This window comes from Meriones unguiculatus, chromosome X, assembly GCF_030254825.1.
Source record: "Meriones unguiculatus strain TT.TT164.6M chromosome X, Bangor_MerUng_6.1, whole genome shotgun sequence".
Lineage (NCBI taxonomy): Eukaryota > Metazoa > Chordata > Mammalia > Rodentia > Muridae > Meriones > Meriones unguiculatus.
The window spans coordinates 57,165,131-57,187,431 of NC_083369.1; the positions used below are offsets into that span (position 1 = coordinate 57,165,131).

A 22,301-nucleotide genomic window follows, 5' to 3' on the forward strand; every position below is an offset into this window, starting at 1 on the left:
CAGCAGTGTCTGAAACTTTTGTTTTACTCATCTTCAAACCAACAGGCCTATGAACTCACCTGCATTCTTACCCACATATGCTGCCTTCTCCCCTGTTGCTCAACAGAAACTTTCCATATTCCCAGGTAAGACCAATCCTTCCACGTGTGCATAAATTCCCTTCCACTCAGCTGCTATTAAAGTTTGTTGCTTTGGCAGATAATCTGCCACACTTTGATGGCACCAATTTCTTCTTCCATCACATAGTGATGGATCTTCGCTGATCAACACATAGGCAACATTGCTTCTCTACTTAAACAAAAGCTTTCCCTTGGCCACACACTTGCAAATAGTTTCTTTATAATTTCTTTTCTCCTTTTCATAACAAAACTTCCCCAAACATTCTCTACAATAGCCTCTCTATTGCCTCACCTCTCAAAATTCCCTCAGCCTACCCAAAACAAGTTCTCAATCTCTCCCTCTGCCCCCTCCATCTCCCTGGTCAGGGGGCACTCCTGCACACAAGCAAAGCACTCTGTACTAATCTATATCCCCACCAACAAAGCAAGCATTTAACTTCACTCTGTTGGCATCACTCTTAGATGGCCTCATTCTTTTCTCAATGTCCCTTAGCAGTTCTTGTTTGTATTTTCAGTGTCTTACAGTGAAGTGCTCCAGAACTCAGTTCCTGAGTGTTATCTACTGAGTACCTTCAAATGGCAATTTATTATCCTCTGTTGAACTCCAGATCCTTCATGCCATCTGTCTATATAAATCTAATAAGTACATTAAATTTAACATATGCCCAAATAGAACTCTTAATTTTATCTTCCACTCTGCCTCATGAGGCAGGGAGTTATTAGGTCTGTTTTCAAAGAGGAGACAACAGTTATTGAAATCCTGATATATGCCAACTTTTGTGCAAGTACTGTCGGCATAGGTGAGATATACTGCCTAATTTTGTTTAATCTTCAGATTATGAGACTGATGTGCTGCATACTGCGCTAAGAAGGCACTTTGTTTAATCTTCACAACTAGATATAATTACCAACTGATAATATAGATTAGGAAATCCATCTTACATGTCTAAAGTTGAGCCTTTCACTAGATCCGATGGTCTCCAAATGCTTTAGAAGGGCAATTCCTTTCTAACAACTGTACAACAACAATTTAGAAAGTGTGGTCCACAGACCCTTGGAATTCTCCACAACTTATTTAGGACACTAAGACATTATTTACTGTTTTTACTTATCCTCCCGTGAATGTACAATGGGGTTTTCCAAAAGGCACACTATACATGATAAGCCAGTACTCTGGGAAGTCTCAAAAATGTAAGCCTGCATATACTTTTGTTTACTAAATTTACATTGGTTTATGAGTTTTATGTGGAAGATATGAATGTATTTAAATTACAGAAACAAAATTGTTTGGAGGTTCTCAAGAACATTTAAGACTATTAAATAGTCTTGATATAAAAAACAAAAAACAAAACAAAACAAAAACAAACAAACAAACAAACAAAAACAGTGTCAGCCATTCCTAAAGAGAATTTCAAAGACGTCTGAGGATTCTTCTCGTTGAAAATCTGAAAATTTGGTGAAGATCTTTTCCCAATCTATAAGCTGTCATTTTATTCTGTTCACCATGTCCTCTGCTTTACAGAAGATTTTCAGTTCTATGAGGTTCCATTTATTGATTGTTGATCTTAGAGGATGAGCTCTTTGGTGTTCTGTTCAGAAAGTTGTCTCCTGTGCCAATGTGTTCAAGGCTCTCCCCAGTTTTTCTTCTAACAGATTTAGTGTATTTGGTTTTATATTAAGGTCTTTGATCCACTTGGGCTTTAGTTTTGTGCAGGGTGATAAGTATGGATCTATTTGCACTTTTCTACATGTAGACATCCAGTAGACCAGCACCAATTGTTGAAAATGCTATCTTTTCTCCATTGTATGGTTTTGGTTTCTTTGTCAAAAATCAGGTGTCTGTAGGTTTGTGGGTTTATTTCTGTGTCTTCCATTTGATTCCATTGATCCTTCAGTCTGTTTCTATGCCAATATCATGCCGTTTTATTACTGTTGCTCTATAGTACAACTTGAGTTCAGGGATGGAGTTACCTCCAGAAATTCTTTTATTGTACAGGATTATTTAGCAATTCTGTTTTTGTAATTGTTTGTTTGTTTGCTTTTTATTTTTCCATATGAAGTTGAGAATTTTTTTTCGAGGTCTATAAAGAACTGTGTCGGTATTTTGATAGTAATTGCATTGAATCTGTAGATTCCACCCAGTAAGTGAAAAGAAAGGGGATATAGAAGGACCCGGAGGAGATAGGGGCCCCACAAAGAGACTAACAAAGCCCCCAAAAATGCTGGGTACAGGCAGGACTGCAGAAACTGATGCATCCACCAAAGACCATGCATAGAGAGGACCTAGACTCCCTGCTCAGATGTAGCCCATAGGCAGCTCAGTGTCCATATGGGTTCCCTAGTAAGGGGAACAGGGACTGTTTCTGATATGAACTTGGTTGTCTGCTCTTTGATCACTTCTCCTTGTTGAGGTGACCTAGACAGCACACAGAGGAAAAGGATCAGGCAGTCCTGATAGGACCTGATAGGCTAGAGTCAGACAGTAGGGGAGGAGGACTTCCCCTATCAGTGGACTAGGGAAGAGGGAAAGGGGAGGAAGAGGGAGGGAGGAGGAAAAGGGAGGAAGGGTGGGAAAGGGAGGAGATGAGAGAGGGTGCTATAACTGGGATACAAAGTGAATAAATTATAAATAAGAAGAAAAGAGAAAAACAGAAAATCTGAAAAATTTCACATTAGCTAAGTTTTGGAATCAGCCTAGGTGCCTATCAATGTATAAATAAAGAAAATTTAAAAAGCATAATTTAGTGAATACTCAGCCATGGGAGAGAGAGGGAGAGAGAGGAGAGAGAGAGAGAGAGAGAGAGAGAGAGAGAGAGAGATTACATTATTTTCAGGAAAATTGATGTGACTAGAAGTCATCAGGTTAACTGAAATAAGCTGTACTAAAAAAAGCCAAACATTACATGTTTCCTCTCATGTGTAAAATATAAAAAGAAAAAAGGAAAGACATGAAAGTGAAAGGGGGGCTAATACAGAACAAGAAAGGGAACAGTGAAAGTTGGGGGCAATAGGAATAAATGATGGGGAGGTGATAAAATATGATTGAGGTACCTTATATAATATATAAAAATATAAGAAAACACATTTTTAGGCTTTTTAATGCTTTATTTATTTATTTATCTATTTATTTATTTCAATTTAGTCACTTAGGATCCCCACTGCAGTCTCCTCCCTCATCTCCTCCCAGTCTTACCCACCCTCCCTCTTCTCCCCCTATGCCCTTTCTTTAGTCCCCTGACAGGAGAGGACCTCCTCCCCTTCTATCTGAGCCTAGCTTATCAGGTCTCATCAAGGCTGGCTGCATCATCTTCCTCTGTGGCCTGGCAAGTCTGCACCTCCTCCAGGAGGAGGTGATAAAAGAGCCAGCCACTGAGTTCATGTCAGAGACAGTCTCCTAGTATGCACTGGAGTCTACAGAATATTCTCTTGTGTAAGTGTGGGAAAAAGTGATAGTTCGGAAAGAAGCTGTATATACCCACACCATGGACAGTGAAAATTTGCAGCAGTCACTCAGAAAGGCATTAAGTTAAAGACAAACTTTGGAAAGCGAGGCCAAAACACTAAGGAACAGCCAACAAGCAAAAAAAGACGATCTGAGGGGAAAAAAATGAAGTGGTTTCCAGGAAAATCTAGTCTGATGAAACAGTACATCAAGATGAAGACACAGGGTCCCTGGGATGGCAGCACTGATGTGAGGACACTGAAGACCTTTTTTGTGTGCGTGAATCCCAATTTCATAGTACAGTGGCACAGAATTACATTTCAGCAGTCTCAATTCCAACCTTCTTGCTCTGTCCCAAGCAGAATTAGCAGGAACTTTGTCTCAAATATTAATATCCTAGGGAAGCGACAACAAAAAGACCCTTTTCTGCTCACCTCAAACAACATTGTCTCTTTAGACAGTTTTACTTGCACTTTTATGTCACACATGCATCCATGATTCTATGTATCTGTATAAAATATAAGAACCAATAATTAAGGGTCAGTTCTCAGTAACCATGTTGGGTGGCTGACAACCAACTCTAACTACAGCTCCAGGGGAAGGATGCTTTCTTATAGACTCGGCAGGCACATGCATGTTCCCAAAAAAACATAATTGAAATAATAAATAAATGAGGTGAGGGAGGTGAGAGGTGACAGAAACTTAAGCAGTTACATTTGGAGAGTGGTTCTGTGATATGTGTGTGCTACATGCACATATGTGCACACACAGAGACCAAAGGTCTTCCTCATTCTCTCTGGGCCTTCTTGCCCTGGGACAGAGACTCTCATTCTTTTGGCTAGAGTGACAGAGCAGATCCGCTGCCCCTATTGCTGATGTTACAGCAACATGCACTCAGCACATCCAGCGTTTTGCATGGGTGCTGGGGATTCAATCTCTAGTACCCACTGAGCTAATTCTCTGTCTGCCCCCTAGAAGTTACTTCATTTTAAAATATTGCTTTAACTCCTAATTTGTTGCATCCCGGCAATGTAAGACAAGAAATTATTTACTCATCAATATGTATTAATTAATTACCTATTAGGAATCAGGCATTGTTTGGGATCCTTAGGGAAACAAAATAGACAAAAGTTTCCTTGTGGGAGGTAGCAGCCTAATGAAGCTCAGCTATGGAGTGATTGAGAAGAAGGTAATGAAGGCCTGGCAAATACATGAGGCGGTGCAGGAGATGAATTCAGCCATATTTACGACGTGCTTTGAAAGGAACATAAGCCAATAAAACTCAGAATGAGAAATGGCTTTTTCCAGGACTGAGGGTGGAGGTCTCTCAGTGCTAAAGTGCTTGCCTGGAATGCCCAAGGCTCTAGGTTTCATCTGCAGCATTGCAGATTAGACATGGCGGAGGCAGGAGGATCAGTTCAAGGTTATTCTTAGCTACATAGTGAGTTTGGGGACAGCCTTGAATACATGAAACTCTGTCTCAAAAAGAAGTCCTGGGGCTCAGCAGTTAAGAGCACTTTCTGCACTTGCAGAGTGGGGCAGCACCATAATGCCAATTCCAGAGAATCTGGTGCCCTCTAGTGCCCTCCTCTGGCCCCTGCTGGTACCAACCTTGCAAGTGGTGCACTTAAATACATGCAGGCAAAACATTCACATATATAAAATAAAAATAAATAAATCTTTCATTCAACTCCTCCAAGAAATAAACATCCTAACGGAACTGTATATGATGAAATTGTACATTATTATATATAAGTAATATATGCTGACAAAACAAATAAAATTATAAGGAAAATATTCTGAGTTTCCCCAATCTTGGATTATGTCACAGCACCTCATGTTTGTCCTATTGGAACACACCCTCTACTTGATTCGTTTATCTGTCTTTTTCCACTCTCTTCAACATATCAAATCAAAGTCCATGGTATTATGCATAGCCCAGAACAGGTACTCTGTACATTTATTAAGTAAACTTATTAATTATAGTCACCTCTCAGTGTTCACAGAATATTGATTCCAGGGCTTGTTGCAAATACCCAAATGTTCTAATTTTGAATTCCCTTATATAAAATGGTATAGGGTTCATATATAAACTTAGTATGTTCTGCCACAGACTTTTAATCATCACTATATTAATTAGAATACCCAATGCATTGTAAAACTATGTAAATTATTGTCATACTGTTTTGTACAGAAAATTATGGCAGTAAAATGCCTATATGGGTTCAGTATATGTGCTAATGTTTTCCAAATATTAAGACCCTAAGTTTGCTGGAATTTGTGAATTCAGAATATACAAATAAGGAGGTACACTGCGGGGTGGTGGCACATGACTTTAATCCCATTACTTGGAAACAGAGGCTGGCAGCTCTCTAAGATGAAGAACAGCCTGGTATACAGAGCAACTTCCAGAACATCCGAGGCTACAGAGAAAAACCCTACATCAAAAAAGAAAAGAAAAGAAAAATAAGGAGGACAGAATATATTGTTGATAGTCATCATATTTATTATTGAGTTAATTTACTAACTATATAAACAAGGTCCTTTCTCAGGATATCATTTATTGACCATCCCGTGGAAATTCTTTTGTTTTAATCTGAAACTTTCATCTGGTCTTATATTGATGCAGAATTTTCCTTTCTAGATTGACATAAAATTCCCTGTTTAAACCATAAAAACATTTGAGCAAATACTGGAAAATTATATTGCCTCGTTGTGACAATTTACTCCTATTAAATATTGTACATTGTCATAAAATTAAAAAGTGAATCAAATATTCAGTCAGGCTGCTATCACACTTTATCAGCAACCAGAAGCATGCACATCTTTAGATAAATGTCACCACAGTCATATCGCACAAATACAGCCGAGAAAATATACTAGAAATGAAACTTTTTTATCATTTCATACTATTATAGTAGGAGGGCAGTGTCCCAGTGTGTGTGTAGAAACCACTTCTCTCCCTTCACAGTGAGTCCCAGGAAACAAATTCAGATCACTTGGTTGTATGGAAAACACGTTCACCAAATATCTCTCACTCCAAATTCCCCCTTGCTTCACCTGAAATTTCCTAAAAGCCCTCACCCTCCATAAAATATTCCTAGACTGATCAAAGGGCTGTGGGTAGATTCCTCAGTTCCTTGCTTTTGTCTTATATCATAGGAAAACTTCCATGAACCCACAGGAAATGTGACAATATTTGAATTTATAATTTTCCACATTAAGTTTTCTGAAAAATCTATGTGTCAGCAGCACCTGTGGTCCAAACAAAGAGGCATTAGCAACACTGACAATCACAGAACACATGTCATCCTGGAACTAGGGAGGCTGAGGCAGGAGAATTGCAGTAAATTCCAGGCCAGGCAAAGCCACAACGTGAGACACTATCTCAAAAAATATTCAATATTCGGGCTGTAGAGATGTCTCAGCAATTAAGAGCACTTGCTTCTCTTGCAAAGGACCACATTCAATTCCCAGGACCCATTTAGCAGCTCAAAAATCATTTGTAATGCCAATTCCAGGGGATTCAGTGCCCTCTTCTGGCAAATATGGGCACTGCACACACAATGTTCACATATTTTACATGCAGGCAAAACAGCCATACTGTTATGTTATGTTATGTTATGTTATGTTATGTTATGTTATGTTATGTTGTTATGTGATGTGATGTGATGTGATGTGATATTATATTATATTATATTATATTATATTATATTATATTATATTATATTATATTATATTATATATCAAGGACAATAACAACAAAAGAACAGAATTTCACTTTTGTGGTACTCCTGCCTACAACAACATAAACTTAATCATGAGTATATATGAAAAAAATCAAATTCACAGACATTTTTCCTTTAATTTATTTAATCACTTCATAGCTTGATCCCAGCACCCTCCCTCTTATTTTTCCAATCCCACTCTCAAGCTCCACTCCCCCAATTTTTCCTCCCTTTCTCCTCATAGAAGGGAGGAAACCCCCCCCATAAGCACAAACATTAAAAAAAAATCCCTTAGCCTCGACCTTTTTATATTTTATTGTTTTATTTCCCCCTCTTTAACATCTCTTTTTTTTTTTTTCTTTTCATGGTCCTATTTCCAGTTTTATCTGCATGAGAATTCGTATTCAAGGTTTTACACATATAGAAGTGAGGGTGAAATCTCAGTGTGATCATTTCCAAACATCTGGTGAATGTAATCATAATTTAGTATGTTCAAATATAAAAATTTGAGAGCATTTTAACATTTTGTGTCTACGTGTGCTTTGGTTGCATATATATCTATGTACCATGGGCATGCTTGGTTCCCACAGAGACTAGAAGAGGGTGTCACATTCCCTGGGACTGGGGTTACAAACAGTTGTGATCCACAGTGTGTGTGCTGGGGATCACCCCTGAGTCTTCTAGAAGGTAGCCAGTGCTCGTAACCAGCCAGCCATCTCTCCAGCCCATCTAAATCTTTTTAGATGTTATGGTTATGAAAGAAGATTTCAGATTAAAGAAGGGTCAGAGAGACATAACAATTGTGTCCATGTAATAATTTTCAAATAATAAACAAAATATTATATAAATGTTAATAAAAAGAGACATAAGAAAAAGGCTGGAGATATAACTTACCCTTAGAACACATTCACAGATTCTATGAGTCTCTGAAGCCCTGGTTCAGCCTCACCATGCATGGAGGTCATGGGTGGTGAGGACAATGAGTGATGATAGACCAGACCTTGATTTCTAGTTGTAAAGGAAGACCATAGAGAAATAATTTAGAAATTTGAGTAAACCCTGTAGATTAGAAAAGAGTACTGTTAACACTTCATTTTAGATAACTATACTGTGGTTTTATGAGCCTATGTCCTTGTTTATGAAAAACACATACTAGTTTAAGGATAAAGAATAACTTATTCTCAAACAGTTAAAATACATACATTTATGATTAGAGATGGTTATAAAGCAAATGTGATAAAATGTTAAATTGAAGAGAGTCTGTACAAAGTTTATTGTGTAATTCGTTTTCATTACCTTTACCAAAGTTCTATAAATCTAAAGTTGTTCAACACTTAGGTTCAAAATTTCTATGTTCGTTCCTTCTTGTCCTCTAGTCTGTTTGTCCCACTTCTCTTAATGAACACACAGTAAGATTTAAATCAATAAAGCAAACTCACTGTGATTTCTAAAATAAACCTGGCAAGATTATTCAAATATCCCTAAAGAGAAAAGTGACATCTCTACACAAGCTGCTCCGTTGAATGCCTACCCTTGCCAAGCACCATTTTGATGTGTCCATAAAATGTGCCATCTTCCATCAAAAGTCATTGCCAGGTCGAGTGCAGTTTGCACACATCTTCTATTCTAACACTCAAGACCAACCTGATCTACATGATCAGTTCCAGGCCATCCTGGACTGCATAGTGAGACCTGGTCTCAAGAAAACATTCTTTTATTATTTTTTTTAAATTTATTTTTGCAGGATGCCATTTGGTTACATTAGGGTGTCACTAAAATTACTGTTTTTTTTTTTTTTTTTTTTTTTTTTTTCAAGACAAGGTTTTTCTGTGTGGCACTGGCTGTCCTGGACTCACTTTGTAGACCAGGCTGACCTCAAACTCACAGATATCTGCCTGCCCCTGCTCCCAGAGTGCTGAGGTTACAGGCATGTGCCACTCTGCCAGGCTAAAATTACTTTTTTTCTAACTCACAAATTTCCAGCACTTTAGGAGGAACATGTGTGGGAGTTTCGCCACCTAGATGCCTATCTTCAGGTTTCTCCTCAGCCTCCTGATGGGACAGAAAGAGAGTTAGCAAGCTAGGATGCCTTCAAAGATGCAGCTTCAGAGTGAGCTGCATCCATTGCCAGCCCCTTTCGCTTTATCACCGAACTGCTTCCAGTTACTCTATATCTCTTGTTTTTCTTTGACTTCTGTTCCCTTTGTTATGTTGTGCAGGCAATTCAACTGGCCTTCCCTTAGGGACCTTTAGGGTTCTGACAACGTCCTGTGACATCATCTGGGCCAGGTATATAGTGACTGGTCCACCACTACCCACTTTCTCTTACTCTCTGGCCCTTGTCTCTCCCCCTCTCTTGCTCTCATTCCTTCTCTCTTCATAGCACCCCCTCTCTCAACCTCTCTCTCTCCTTTCCTCTCACTGTCCATCTCCATCCAGTAAACCTCTTTCATACAAGATCAACTGTGTGCATGGCATTTTTATATAAATACTAACACCCCTCCTCCAACACTTTGCCCCAAAACAGGGATTCCCAGTAAGACTGTGTAGGTGATAATCACAGAAGTGCAATGAGGCTGGAGAGATGGTTCAGTGGTTAAGAATATGTCCTGTTCTTCCAGAGGACGCAAATTCAATCCCCAGCACCCACATGGCAGCTCACAACTGTCTGTAACTCCAGTCCTAGGATATTTGATGCACAATTCTGACCTCCTTGAGCACCAGGCACACAGGTAGTACATAGAGAAAACACAAAATATTTGCTAAATGAATAAATAAATATGTATGGAAAATGTTTCAAGACCATGACAGTGTAAGAAGCAGATAGTGGTGAGAATCAGGTAGGCAGAATGTCACCTCACCAAAGAAAAAACTGAACATTGACAGGAACCCGTGTCTTACCACGATGGTGAAGGAGGATATAAGAACCTTCACCACTCTCCTGAAATCACACGACAAATGCCTAAGGGGAGATTGGCCTCCCTCAGGAAGAGGAGAAGGAGAGAGAGAAGAAGGAGGATGAGGAGGAGGATGATGATGAGGAGGAGTTGTGAGGGATTTGTTTTTCAGAGCTAAAGAGTAACATTTAGAAAGGCAGAGAAGCTGATGGAATACAAAAGATCATACACCTCAGGGGAAATTGGCAAGTCACCAGGGTTATCAAAGCCTAAGAAAATGTTAAATCAATCAGGGATGTGGATCCCACTACTTGGAAGGCTGGCTGACCCAAATTCAAGGACCACCTGGGCTACATAGTGAACTCAAGGCCAGTCTGGAATGTAGAGTGAAACCCTGTCACAAAATAAAGTAAAATAAAATGTTAACACAATTGTAAAGCCATTGTGTCTTCTTTTGAAACTGCCTTTACTCCATCTCCGTAAAGCATACTCCTTCGTGTTTTAAAGCAGAAAGGAAAGATGGGATAGGACTCCTGGAACAATTGGTACTTCCAGAAGATCAAAATCTACCAAGAGGAAATTTAATCTCCCAGAATAATAGAAATAAAACATCTGGTGCCCACCACTTATTATAAGAGAATTGACTGCTGATGTAATTACAAAATCACTAATTTTTTTTCTGTTGGTCAACTCTGATGGTAAGCACTTGCAACTGAGGGTAGAATGTTCTCGGTCACACCATCTGGAAGGTAACGGATGTGCGTCTTTCATCAAAGAACCTATATCAACTATCATTTGACTACCTGACATTTGCACATTTCTGGAATCTTGTGTTTTGAATGAGTAAATTCATAATTATGAGTTGGAAGTTAGTCTGACAAAGTTATAAAGTAACACACCATTTCAAACTGACAAATCCCAATCACACAGTCAACTCTGTGATGCCAAATTATTATTTAATCCCAATTAAAACCACATTCCTTAAAATTTAGGAGGACAAGTACCAACAATCACTACATAAAGACAATCTTTGTGAATTAACTTTTCTACACTAATATTTGACTGATCATACATTTTGTCCTTTAACTTGAAATAACTAGGTCTGTGAAAAACAGGCTGTGGGTATTCATTCATGATAAAAGATAAGTGGTGTGTTGTGACAAACAGAAACATCCACATACTGCCAAATCTATCACGGTGTGTTAATAGCTAAGCCAGGCTGTTTACCAGTGTTGTACCCAGATTTTAAGGTCCCCAAAGACCACCAGGATCCAGACTATATATGCAAAAGCAAAGAGCTTTATTTGGGCGTAAGCTCAGTCTCTCCACCGTCACCAAAGCAGTGGATCAGAAAGGAGAGCAATGAGCAGCTACATGGCAGGGATTTGGGGGTGGGTGGGGAGGCTTGAGCAAGAACCTGGAAATCCTAGCTTAGAAGTTACACAATTGGATGATATTTAGCAAGGACAAGTTTGTTACAAAGTGATTGGTTAACTAACATAACTAACATTAGTGAGCTCAGGAATGTTAGAATGGCGGACTGTCCAGCACAGATACCCAACTCTGAGATAAGATATCTTCCCATTCTTGTGGTTACCTCCAGGCTATTCCTTGGGTAGAAATTTTTTTATGGGATTTTTTTTTTTATTCCTAGAATTGGTGACCTTTGGCCTAGTTCCTGGGACTGATGACTTTTGGGGGATTGGGGTCTGGCCTGATCCTTTAACCAGGAACCAGCTTGTTTTCCAAGACTAAACCCAGGGGTTGTTATTCCCCGTGACACCTTTGTATTTAGAGAAGACTCTTATAATCCAGGAGATTCCCCCAGGATTTCCCTCTGTACAGACCCCTGCTGTGCCACTACAGACATCTGCCATGTCCAGAGCATCCTTAATCACATTTATCTGCTCCCTTATTTCACCACTCTGTTCTGCACGAGATCCTAGCTGTATTTGACCTTATAACTCTGCATTTGATAACCTAAGATCCCTTGGCACATGTCTTATATTTGCACTTGTTCCTACTTGTGGGTTATACTTGCTTGCCTACCTGCTGCTTCTTTTCACTGTACCCTTGCAACTGATTCTCCAGCTAAAGTTAAAGCAAGAACTAAGGCGGACGCTTGAAGCCTGATTGTCCAGCAGAGGGAGCTCCTGATTAGTGCCAGGTGCGTCTGGCAGCTAACTTCCTGAAACTGCAGGTCGGCCTGGCAGGAACACTACCTCCTGCTTCTCAAGAAAAGCTATCTTTTGTCAACACCAGCGCTAGTAACTGGATATAATTGGTGATGGTACATTGCCAGATACGGTGTCCTTCCAGCAAGATGCATATTCTGTTCACAATCTAAGATGCAGAAACGGTAGGAAGATAGTAGCATCTGCAGCAAGCATTTAAGTGAGGTGCCAAGAATGCCTCCAAAATAAAATTCTTGTTCTGATTATTAAAAACTCTATGTGAGCCCTAAGCAAGTGTTTTACTTTTGCCTTAACTTTCCAAACAAGTCTGCAATGTAGAAGCCACTATTTCCCCCACTTCACAGAGCTTCAAAGAGGCTGATAACACTTTCCTGTTCATATAGGAAATAAGGACTCCAAATCCATCTTAGTTGATTCAAAGCCTTACATCTGTCTACTGTGCTCTGCTGCTTTTTGTATAGAAATATCAACAGAAAGGCCATTCTCCAAGAACAAGGATAGTAAGTGTGGGCTGGCAGGATGGCTCACTGGGTGTAAAGCCTATCCCCCTTCCATCCCCAAGCCCACAGAGTGAAAGGAGAGACTTCTGTCCTCTGACCTTCTCCTGTTAGCCAGGCCATGATAAATATAACTCTCTCTTTCTCTCTCTGTCTCTCTCTTGGTCTCTGTCTCTCTCTTTCCTCTTTTTCCTCTCTCCTTTCTGAATAAATTCATACAATTTTATTTTTTAAAGAAGAATAAGAAATGTGTAAAGCATGGTGTTGTATGCCTCTAATGAAAACATTCTTGAAGGGCAAAGATGCTGCTCTGCAGGTGTCGCCACCAAGCCTGGCAATCAAAGTTCAATCCCCAGGACACAAATGGTAGAAGGAGAGAACCAGTTCCTGCAAGTTGTCCTCCGACCTCTCTACCTACGTGCCAGAGCACAATCACATACAGAGAAAAGAACAGACAAGCAGGCAGACAAGATAAAACATAAATGTGGTTCAAATCTTTTAAATAACAGGAAACGTGACCCATGCAACAAAAGGGAAACCAAGCCTGGTACCCAAGGCTAGTAAACTCATAGACCTCGGGGAAGTTACTTGGATCAAACAAGCATAATCCCTAACTATACTCTAACTATCTGTCCTTATTCACACACATAAGTGGAGTCCTCGCCCCTCATGAAGATAACTTTTATTTGAAGAAGATGGAGACAGTTACAGAAAACACACACAATCTAAATGTGGAGTTGTGCATCCCAGTCTCAATGGATGGATACAACTACAAAACAACTTCCGCACCTAAGGTCAGGGAACTTGGCAGAATAGGGGACAGAAAGATTGTCACAGCCAGAGTAACAGGAAGTTTGCTGTGAAATTGTGTTTCCTAGGAATTACAGAAGTTACAAGCCATAGAATCTCACCAGCATGGCTGCCCAACCAAGAGCTGAACATGTACATCAACAGACACGTCAAAGTAGGCAGCGAAAGAGCAGGAGACCTCAGGCCTATGAAAAGAACTACAGGCAAATAGGAATGCTGAGAATGGGAGAAACAGCCTTCCCTCGGGAAGAGCACACCACGTCGTTCTCCCATAACAAATTGTCAGCTCTGAAAACACGCATGCAGGTAACACTGTACAGACTGAGGAGCCTATATGTAGAACTCTATGTGCACGTATATATATACACATATGCATGTAACAACAATAAATGACAAAGAGACTATGTAAAACAGAAAAGGGAAGGGTATACAGGAGGGCTTGGAGGGAGGAAAGGGAAGAAAGAGGAATTATAATGTCAAACATTAAGTCTTGGAGTGGCTGAAGAGCTACCTCAGGAGTTAAAAGCAAGCACTCGACAACTGGTGCGATTACACGGTGACTCAAAACCACGTGTAATTCCAGTTCCAGGGTATTAGACGCCCTCTTCCGGCCTCCTCTGGCCTGGGAGTGTATGTGATACACAGACTTGCATGCAGGCAAAACACTTATACACATAAAATAAAATTATTTTTAAAAAACGCCCTTGGGGCCTAATGTGATGGCCTAGAAAATCAGAAGTACCTGCCATCGCTACTAATGGCCTGAATTTATTCCCAAGGATCCTCTCAATGAAATAAGAGAACTGACACCTACAGATCATTCTCAGACCACCACAGGTGTGCCACGACACATGTGTGCACACGCATAAACACAGTAAATAAATAAATATAATTTAAAAACATAAACACCTTTGGTGGGGGAGGCAAGAGGACCATGAGTTTTAGGACTTCCTGGGCTACACAGTGAGTTGGAGGCCAACCTTTGAGATTCTGTCCATGTGTCACTAAAATTGTATTTCGTTGTGCATGTGTGTATGATAGTATAACTATGCATGTATATGTGTGTGAGGTATGTGTGTGTGTATGTATGAGTATGTGTGTGTGTTGTGGTTGTGTGTGTGTGTGTGTGTGTGTGTGTGTGTGTGTGTGCAGGTGGATGAAGCCAGAGGAAGATGTTGGATGTCCTGCTTTACCACACTCTGCATCATCCCCTTGAGACACTGGCCTCTCAAACTCTCCATTTTGGTTAAACTGGCTAGCCAGTGAGCTCATGGGATCTACCTGTCTCCACCCTAACAGTGCTGGGGTTACAGGAACACATGGCCATGACAGATTTTTGTATGATTGCTAGGTATTCAACATACTCATGCAAACACAGCAAGCCCTCTTATCCACTGAACTATCCTCTCAATCCTTGGAATTATATTCCTAAAATAAGATTTGCTCCTAGATCAGTGCACCTTTCAACTCTAATCTGAGAAGCTTTTATTTGCAGTGGATGCTAATTAAAGCAGATGTAAGTTTTCTGGAATCTGACTATAAAATGCTCCCTTCTCAAGCAACCTTCTTATTTGTGTAAATGGAAAATACTTTTTAACTTATTCAGGTGTTGATAATTTTTCTATTTCATGAAATAAAAGGTGACTATATAGGGTTGTGTGAAAAATATTTAAAACATAGTTGCATCAAATAAGTATTTAGTAGAAAATCAGAACAGGCTTCTTTTTACCATAGAGTGGGTGTGTGGTGGAAATAGCTGTATATTTGTTTGGGGGGACATCTAGAAAAACACTCTCAACACAGCTCTAGCCATTGAATTATGGCAGCTTGATGCCACAGGCTTCTTCCACAGGCAGGCTTAGCCCGTGTTGAAAGGCCAACCCAGCAGATTTGGAGGAAAAGAAAAACAAGTTTTTTGTTTGTTTGAGTTTTTTCTTTTTGTTTTTGTTTTTATTTTGTTTGTTTGTTTGTTTGTTTTAGTGACACCACACCACACACACACACACACACACACACACACACACACACACACCAGCTTCCAGGTCTTAAGTTTTCTTATCCTCTCAGATTTCTGAAGAAGAACCAAAATACCACAAATAAGGAAAGAAAATGTTCTTGACTTTTCAGAGTCCCCACAGTTTGAATTTTCCCTAGGAAACAGAATCCACATTTCTCTTTCTTTCTTTCTTTCTTTCTTTCTTTCTTTCTTTCTTTCTTTCTTTCTCTCTCTCTCTCTCTCTCTCTCTCTCTCTCTCTTCCTTCCTTCCTTCCTTCCTTCCTTCCTTATTTTCTTTTTTAACAATAAAATAGACTTGTTAGAAAAACAGAATTGGGAGAAATGGCTTAATAAGTCCTCACAAAAACTTTTCTATCACCTGTATGGATTATCTGCCTGAGACCCTTAGCTTGTTGAGTTTAGATGCCATGTCTAAGTGGCAGGAGTAGCCCAAGGAATAACTACAATGTTGGGTTTTGAGGTTTGGGGGTTTTTATTTTATTTTGTTTTATTTTATCTTATTTTATTATTTAAAAGCGCCTTTCAGAACCAAACTGAGCTAAAACCCTGATCTTGTTCCCTGAGTTGTCAAACATTCTTTTGTATATTTTGCAACGTATTTGCATGCATTCATGGACAGCTCTCACCAAGGCTGGGACTTGCTAATTAAAGTCCACATTGAAATGTTAAAAAACAAAAAACAACAACAAAAAACCTTTTCTATCCATTGCCATCGGTTGTGCTTAGGAAGATTTGATGGTTGATACATTTGTCTGTTTCCAAAAGAGACAAGATCCTCAAATCCAGAGATGAGACAGAAAAAAGCAGACTGTAAAAGGAAGAGGCTTTTTTGCCTCAAATAAAAATTGCAGGTTTGGAGATTCTAAAAAATTAAATTATTGAAAACTGTTATCTAGTTTGCTGAGAGTAAAAACTAATTGAAGAGTGTTCCTTGATTGTACCTTTAATAGTAAATACTGGGGCTGGAGAGATGGCTTGGTGGTTAAGAGCACTGGTGGCTTTTCCAGAGGTCCTGAGTTCAATTCCCAGCAACCACATGGTGGCTCACACCATCTATAATGAGATCTGGTGCTCTCTTCTGGTTTGCAGGCAGAAAAATGTACGTGTAATAAATAAATAAATCTTAAAAAAAAAAAAAGCAAGTGCTAAGTGCTTGGAGACAACTTTTTTTGTGATCATCCCCCTTATTTACATTGTTGTTTAACACCTTCTTAAATGTACTTCCTGCTTGCTATTGGGGTGTATTTTGTTTGCAAAGCCTAGGGTGCCCTGCCACACTGTGCAGCAAAGACTCCAATACAGAATTGTGAAACTAGCAAGAACTCGAGGAAATGAGTCTTAAAATATTTGTCCTCCCTCAAAACAAACTACAAGCTTCTAGGACCATATGGTTGGGACTCCCTTGATTTACCATCGCCTGTTTTGTTTTCAAGAGTTTTTAGAGGACAAAAAAACGAACCCTTTACATCATTGGAGGAAATATGTCTAAAAGACGAACAAACTCATAAGTATTAGTTAGTTCAGATTGAAGATAGGAGTTCCTTTTAAATACAGAGTGGTTCTCAGTATGATTTGACTCAGACAACATCTTTTTTACAAGGTTTTTTTTCCCACCATAGGGTGACAGTTTTCTTAGTACACAGGGATAGCTGGATAACTAGTTCACTGCTTCGCCTTGCTTATCAGATATGAGCATTACCAGTAAGTACCTGGTACAGTTCATCTGCATCCAAGTCCCAGAAAATTGTTTTAAAATATTAAAGGTGGAGAAGAAAAATACAGCAATATTTCAAGCTCTACACCAGGCTTAGTTCACTATTGATAATTTCAGTGACATGTAGGGTTATTTATTTATTTATTATGACATTCATTGTCCAGTATTCTAAACAAACCTTTTTCCCTTTGAAGGTTTGGTTTCAGAATAGGAGATGACTTCAGCAGGCACAAGTATACAGAAACATGATTCCAGTCACCATGAATCCCATGTGGGTATATTCATTTATGATCACTATGGTCCCATCCTTATTGGGAAGGTTGTTTGGAAATATTACCCCATGATGCCACAGCCCATGCATCCTCAAATGTTTCCTCTTCCACCCAGGTCCCTTCCACCATCCGGAATGCCTGTACCACCTGGGCCATCTCCTCCAGCCATATTTCCCTGGCCACCAGCAGCACTCAATGTTCAGAAGCTCAATGCAACTGTGGGATATGACCCCAAAAGCAATGACAATTTTGTCAGTCCTTAATACTAAAGATCATTCTGAGTGAGGTATCCCAGAAGCAGAAAGATGCACACGGTATATACTCACTTATATAGACAAATAACATAGAATAAACCTACTAAAATTTGTACACCTAAAGAAACTAATCAAGAAGGAGGACTCTTGCCAAAATGCTCAATTCCTATCCAGAAAAGCAAAGAGGCTGGACATCAGAAGAAGGCGAAAAGAGGGAACAAGTCAGGAGCCTGACACAGAGGACCTCTGAAAGGCTCTGCCCTGCAGACTATCAATGCAGATGCTGAGACTCATGGGCAACCTTTGGGCAGAGTGTAGGGAATCTTATGAAAGAAGGGGAAACAGTAAGATCTGGAGAGGACAGGAACTCCACAAGGAGAGCAACAGAACCAGAAAATCTGAGCACAGGGGTCTTTCCTGAGACTGATACTTCAACCAAGGACCATGCATGGAGATAACCTAGAACCCCTGCTTAGATGTAGCCCATAGCAGTTCAGTATCCAAGTGGGTTCCACTGTAATAGGAACAGGGACTGTCTCTGACATGAACTGATTGGCCTGCTCTTTAATTACCTCTCCTTGAGGCGGGGAGCAGCATTACCAGGCCACAGAAGACAATGCAGCCACTCCTGATGAGACCTAATTGACTGGGATTAGAAGGAAGGAAAAGAAGATCTCCCCTATCAGTGGGCTCGTGGAGGGGCATGCATGCAGAGGGTGGAGGAAGGGAGGGATTAGGATGGGAGGAGGGAGGGAACCACAGGGGGGGGATACAAAGTGAATTAATTGTAATTAATAAAGTGTAATTAATAAAGAATTAAAAAAATTAAAAAAAATGATCAGAATGCTGCTTTATTTATGCTCCCTTTTTGGCAATCTACCGGGAGGGAAACAGCTGAAACCAAAATGCAGTATGGAGGAAGGGAACCAGACTCATGGTTTTTAAAACATTTAACTTTTTAAAGAGGCTTATATTTGAATGTTTGACAGTTATTTTATTAACATGATTGTACTATGAATTTATTTTAGTTCCTTCAGAAAAAAGTGTTGTATCTTACCAGAATTTTCACTTACAGGAGGTAGGGGTGATCAGAAATCTTTACTAATGTGGCATAGTGGTACATGCTTGTATGCCCAACATTTAGGAGGCTCTGTCCTAGAAGTCAGGGACCTGATTAGGCAACATGGTGAGTACAGTAAGACTCCATCTCAAAAAGAGAGAGAGAAAGAGAGAGAGAGAGAGAGAGAGAGAGAGAGAGAGAGAGAGAGAGAAGAGAGAAAGCCAGAAAAAGAAAGTCAAACTGAAGCTGTTTGTTTAGGAAAGCATCCAGTTTAGTGTTTTAAATTTGTATTATATTTATTTATTTATTCCTTTATTTACTTTGTGTGTGTGTGTGTGCTCGCGCACGTGAGAGCACTCCCTCATCCTTTTTTATAATAATTTTATTTTTTATATTAATCACAGGTTATTTATTTTGTATCCCAGCTCAGGTTATTTATTTTGTATCCCAGCTGTAGCCCCCTCCCTCATTCCCTCCCAATCCCACCCTCCCTCCTTCATCTCTTCCCTGCCCCTTTCCAAGCCTCCACACCTGTGACTTTCAACTATCACCCTCTCTATCAGTGGTCTAGGTGAGGGGCATAGGGAGAGAAGAGGAGAGGAGGGTGAGATTGGGAGGAGATGAGGGAGGAGCCCATAGCCTGGATACAAAGTGAATGAATTGTAATGAATGATAATAGTAATAGAAAAAGAAAATTAAAAAAAATTAACTTATATTTGTATCTTGTATTTACCAGTAACTTGTGATTTGAAGGTGCTAGTTTGAATTGAAAAGTGACAAAAGTTACAAAACCCAATCTCAGTTGTCTCTCAAGTGTAGGGACTTAATAATTGTACTGTTGTCGTATAATTCTGGATATACTCTTGTGTTCTAAAATTGTTTCAAATTGAAGAACACAGGCCGGGAAACTCTCAACAACAGTAATTGTCATCTTTAAATTATTCAAACAGAAGGTAGGAAATGTTTGGGTAGGAATAACAAGCTCTTAATTATTGAAATTAGATTTCTATAAACAAAACAAAAAACAAACAAAACCCTTCCAAACCAAAGTAATCAGACCTTTTGCCATCCTAATTTGAAAGGGCTTGAGAATCAGAATTTTAAGCCACTGTCTGTACTACAGATACTTAAGAAAGAGAACAAAAAGGAAGAACCAAGAAATAATTAATTATCTAAAAATAAAATATTTCTTGGCTGTCAAGATAGCTCAGCAGACAAATAAACATCCTTACTGACAATCCTGAAAATTGAGTTAAATCCCCAGGAATTACATGGTGAAAGGAATTCCTACAAGTTGTCCTCTGACATTCATACATGAGCTATGAGCTATGGCATGTACACATACACACACACACCCACACACACACACACACACACAATGAGACAATGTACAATGCTGAATAAATAACAAATAAATGTATGTTAAAGAAGAATAAAATGAAGTGTCTAAATAGATGATAAATGTATTGTTTTTCAAGAAAGGCAATTAATGTAAATATATACAAAACAAAAAAACAAATCTTGTTTTAATTGTTTTCAAAGAACAGACATTAGCCTTGAGCTGTAATCATGCAGCATTATATCTAATATTGGGAACCCTGTGGGCACAAGTTGGGGGCTTTTATCCAATTATTTAGGGGTGGTTTGATTACTTTCGCAGTTGTTGAAGGCCTCAAGGTAAAGTACAGTGCTCAAACATAGTCCTTAACTGTGCTTCCTGATTGATAATTCAAGTTGATATCATTTTAATTGTAGCCCATGCCCTCCCACTGATACAAGAGGGAATGCTGGTATAAACTGGACCATATAATTTGGCCATGAATTCTCAAATCTTGAGTGGACAGACTCACTGGAGGAAACTGCTATTTTGATATAAATCTCATCATAGCCCCCTTTCCTGAAAACAGTGCAAGGTATTTCAGGATGGAGGATATATTGGAGTCTTTCCCACTGCCATTCTCAATTTTTCAAGGTAGTTGGAAACCAGCAAGAGAATGAGTCCTTAGCCCAGCATCTCTTTCTAAGCAAATAATTCTTGTTTTCTTTTGAGGCACTGTCACACAAGATTACCTTAATTCCTCATGTGAGACAGACAGATGTTCCTAGGTCCTTTAGGGAAAGATTGAGAACAGGAACCCAGTCCTATTCTTTCACACTGCTCTTCCAAACGTATATTTTTTTCCTGCTGGGAGACACCCAATTTAAAGGTACAACTGCAGGAGCTTACAGTGACCCAGTGCCTCCCTCCTTTTTACCTGGGGGAGAGCATGCGGTGGAACAGTGCAACGGTCTAGGATGGCATGAGAATTTCTTACCAGAAAAGGCCATCCTCTATGTGATCCTGTGTCCTCTGGACGCCCAGACTGCCCCATGAGGAGCAATACACAGCAGTCCATGTAGAGCTCCCCCGTGCCAGAGCGCTTTCATTAAAGAGACGGAAATCTCCTCCCCAAGCTTAGACACCCAGCCATTTTACGTCTAGGAAAAGTAAGCAACTTCTCCTGAAGACATGTACTATCCTGGTGTCCGTTCACCAGCGCTGGACAGCAGGGCCTTGAGAGAGTGATGCAATTTGTACCCTCCTCACAAAAGGCTGAGTGTGCCTTCCACTACAACAGCCCTCACTTCCCCCAACCCCCTTGGAAAGCTGTGTCAGCCAACTGGCACCTCAACACATGAGCAACAGCCAATTCTGGGCTTGTGTTGAATTAACTTTTTTTTTTTTAATGGATGAATAGTTTGGAAACTGTCATTATAGAATTTGTATTCATTTTGAACTGTGGTTATTTATTCTTTGCCTCTGTCAGTGCCAGTCTCTCCTCCTCAGATGTCAGTGTGGCATTGTGGGGCCAGGGCTCAAAGGTAGAATTGGTCAAAATATAGTTTTCAAGCATACCCCGGATGGGCTGTGTAGCTCCCCAGGCAAAGTGTAGGTCTTAACAAGACTGTCTGGATTTCCAACATTTACATGCAAATATTTTTAGACTCTAGAAATACAAAAAGACTCCTTCAGGAAGCACATTCTGTTGTGTTTCACGAACAAATGGACACAAGTGATTGAAGAAGTGGCATACAGGCATAGCAGCATAATTGATACACCTGGACCCTTCAGAAAAACAGCCACCACAAAAAACTAGGCTTTCTGACAAATGTCATGTTTGAACATAATTTTCCATTCCATGCCTACAAATCTTGCATCTTAGTTTAGAAAATAAAGAACAGATAAGATAGAAGCTACGAAAAGAAAAGAAAAAGAAAAGAACTCAGTCTCTATCCAGTTTTTCTTATACAAGAGA

At 39.6% G+C, this 22,301-nt stretch overlaps 1 long non-coding RNA gene across 1 annotated transcript; it reads right to left on the bottom strand.

Moving 5' to 3' along the window:
• Positions 1-5,877: 5,877 nt before the first annotated feature.
• Positions 5,878-21,573, bottom strand: LOC132650136 (uncharacterized). The gene is made up of 3 exons (XR_009588500.1): positions 21,321-21,573; positions 8,184-8,297; positions 5,878-5,999 (listed from the first exon to the last, which is right to left on the bottom strand). It is a non-coding gene; the product is annotated as an uncharacterized LOC132650136 (long non-coding RNA).
• Positions 21,574-22,301: the final 728 nt, after the last annotated feature.